At 47.0% G+C, this 2,500-nt stretch overlaps 7 non-coding genes and 2 pseudogenes across 7 annotated transcripts; all 9 read right to left on the bottom strand.

Annotated features, from left to right (window-relative positions):
• Positions 1–12: 12 nt before the first annotated feature.
• Positions 13–131, bottom strand: LOC146223152 (5S ribosomal RNA). Its single transcript, XR_014748804.1, has one exon. It is a non-coding gene; the product is annotated as a 5S ribosomal RNA (ribosomal RNA).
• A 176-nt stretch (positions 132–307) lies between these two features.
• On the bottom strand, positions 308–426 carry LOC146223153 (5S ribosomal RNA). The gene has a single exon (XR_014747917.1). It is a non-coding gene; the product is annotated as a 5S ribosomal RNA (ribosomal RNA).
• A 172-nt stretch (positions 427–598) lies between these two features.
• Positions 599–717, bottom strand: LOC146223154 (5S ribosomal RNA). The gene has a single exon (XR_014749540.1). It is a non-coding gene; the product is annotated as a 5S ribosomal RNA (ribosomal RNA).
• A 176-nt stretch (positions 718–893) lies between these two features.
• On the bottom strand, positions 894–1,002 carry LOC146223155 (5S ribosomal RNA; annotated as a pseudogene).
• Positions 1,003–1,172: 170 nt separating this feature from the next.
• Positions 1,173–1,291, bottom strand: LOC146223156 (5S ribosomal RNA). The gene has a single exon (XR_014747928.1). It is a non-coding gene; the product is annotated as a 5S ribosomal RNA (ribosomal RNA).
• A 172-nt stretch (positions 1,292–1,463) lies between these two features.
• LOC146223157 (5S ribosomal RNA) lies at positions 1,464–1,582 on the bottom strand (annotated as a pseudogene).
• A 180-nt stretch (positions 1,583–1,762) lies between these two features.
• LOC146223158 (5S ribosomal RNA) lies at positions 1,763–1,881 on the bottom strand. Its single transcript, XR_014748805.1, has one exon. It is a non-coding gene; the product is annotated as a 5S ribosomal RNA (ribosomal RNA).
• Positions 1,882–2,051: 170 nt separating this feature from the next.
• LOC146223159 (5S ribosomal RNA) lies at positions 2,052–2,170 on the bottom strand. Its single transcript, XR_014747939.1, has one exon. It is a non-coding gene; the product is annotated as a 5S ribosomal RNA (ribosomal RNA).
• Positions 2,171–2,342: 172 nt separating this feature from the next.
• On the bottom strand, positions 2,343–2,461 carry LOC146223160 (5S ribosomal RNA). Its single transcript, XR_014749542.1, has one exon. It is a non-coding gene; the product is annotated as a 5S ribosomal RNA (ribosomal RNA).
• Positions 2,462–2,500: the final 39 nt, after the last annotated feature.

Here is a 2,500-nt window from a genome sequence, read left to right on the forward strand (position 1 = left end):
AATGAGCAAAAGAGCATACAGCACCTGGTGTTCCCAGGCGGTCTCCCATCCAAGTACTAACCAGGCCCGACCCTGCTTAGCTTCCGAGATCAGACGAGATCGGGCGTTGCCAGGCTGGTATGGCCGTACGAAATAAGTTGACAACCATAGGCTACTTATCCATATACAGATTTAGCAATTGACAATGCAAGGTGGTCTCTCTCTCTCTCTCTCTCTCGTGTCAAAATGAAAACAGCTTCCAGCCCCTTTCATGAAGGACTACTTGTGCATATTGCAAGATTTCAGTTTCTAAGTGAATGAGCAAAAGAGCATACAGCACCTGGTATTCCCAGGCGGTCTCCCATCCAAGTACTAACCAGGCCCAACCCTGCTTAGCTTCCGAGATCAGACGAGATCGGGCGTTGCCAGGCTGGTATGGCCGTACGAAATAAGTTGACAACCATAGGCTACTTATCCATATACAGATTTAGCAATTGACAATGCAAGGTGGTCTCTCTCTCTCTCTCTCGTGTCAAAATGAAAACAGCTTCCAGCCCCTTTCATGAAGGACTACTTGTGCATATTGCAAGATTTCAGTTTCTAAGTGAATGAGCAAAAGAGCATACAGCACCTGGTATTCCCAGGCGGTCTCCCATCCAAGTACTAACCAGGCCCGACCCTGCTTAGCTTCCGAGATCAGACGAGATCAGGCGTTGCCAGGCTGGTATGGCCGTACGAAATAAGTTGACAACCATAGGCTACTTATCCATATACAGATTTAGCAATTGACAATGCAAGGTGGTCTCTCTCTCTCTCTCTCTCTCGTGTCAAAATGAAAACAGCTTCCAGCCCCTTTCATGAAGGACTACTTGTGCATATTGCAAGATTTCAGTTTCTAAGTGAATGAGCAAAACAGCATACAGCACCTGGTATTCCCAGGCGGTCTCCCATCCAAGTACTAACCAGGCCCGACCCTGCTTAGCTTCCGAGATCAGGCGTTGCCAGGCTGGTATGGCCGTACGAAATAAGTTGACAACCATAGGCTACTTATCCATATACAGATTTAGCAATTGACAATGCAAGGTTGTCTCTCTCTCTCTCTCGTGTCAAAATGAAAACAGCTTCCAGCCCCTTTCATGAAGGACTACTTGTGCATATTGCAAGATTTCAGTTTCTAAGTGAATGAGCAAAAGAGCATACAGCACCTGGTATTCCCAGGCGGTCTCCCATCCAAGTACTAACCAGGCCCAACCCTGCTTAGCTTCCGAGATCAGACGAGATCGGGCGTTGCCAGGCTGGTATGGCCGTACGAAATAAGTTGACAACCATAGGCTACTTATCCATATACAGATTTAGCAATTGACAATGCAAGGTAGTCTCTCTCTCTCTCTCTCGTGTCAAAATGAAAACAGCTTCCAGCCCCTTTCATGAAGGACTACTTGTGCATATTGCAAGATTTCAGTTTCTAAGTGAATGAGCAAAAGAGCATACAGCACCTGGTATTCCCAGGCGGTCTCCCATCCAAGTAGTAACCAGGCCCGACCCTGCTTAGCTTCCGAGATCAGACGAGATCGGGCGTTGCCAGGCTGGTATGGCCGTACAAAATAAGTTGACAACCATAGGCTACTTATCCATATACAGATTTAGCAATTGACAATGCAAGGTGGTCTCTCTCTCTCTCTCTCTCTCTCTCGTGTCAAAATGAAAACAGCTTCCAGCCCCTTTCATGAAGGACTACTTGTGCATATTGCAAGATTTCAGTTTCTAAGTGAATGAGCAAAAGAGCATACAGCACCTGGTGTTCCCAGGCGGTCTCCCATCCAAGTACTAACCAGGCCCGACCCTGCTTAGCTTCCGAGATCAGACGAGATCGGGCGTTGCCAGGCTGGTATGGCCGTACGAAATAAGTTGACAACCATAGGCTACTTATCCATATACAGATTTAGCAATTGACAATGCAAGGTAGTCTCTCTCTCTCTCTCGTGTCAAAATGAAAACAGCTTCCAGCCCCTTTCATGAAGGACTACTTGTGCATATTGCAAGATTTCAGTTTCTAAGTGAATGAGCAAAAGAGCATACAGCACCTGGTATTCCCAGGCGGTCTCCCATCCAAGTACTAACCAGGCCCAACCCTGCTTAGCTTCCGAGATCAGACGAGATCGGGCGTTGCCAGGCTGGTATGGCCGTACGAAATAAGTTGACAACCATAGGCTACTTATCCATATACAGATTTAGCAATTGACAATGCAAGGTGGTCTCTCTCTCTCTCTCTCGTGTCAAAATGAAAACAGCTTCCAGCCCCTTTCATGAAGGACTACTTGTGCATATTGCAAGATTTCAGTTTCTAAGTGAATGAGCAAAAGAGCATACAGCACCTGGTATTCCCAGGCGGTCTCCCATCCAAGTACTAACCAGGCCCGACCCTGCTTAGCTTCCGAGATCAGACGAGATCAGGCGTTGCCAGGCTGGTATGGCCGTACGAAATAAGTTGACAACCATAGGCTACTTATCCATATACAGA

Source organism: Hypomesus nipponensis, chromosome 25, assembly GCF_054491055.1.
Source record: "Hypomesus nipponensis isolate SF chromosome 25, ASM5449105v1, whole genome shotgun sequence".
In the NCBI taxonomy this organism is placed as follows: Eukaryota; Metazoa; Chordata; class Actinopteri; order Osmeriformes; family Osmeridae; genus Hypomesus; species Hypomesus nipponensis.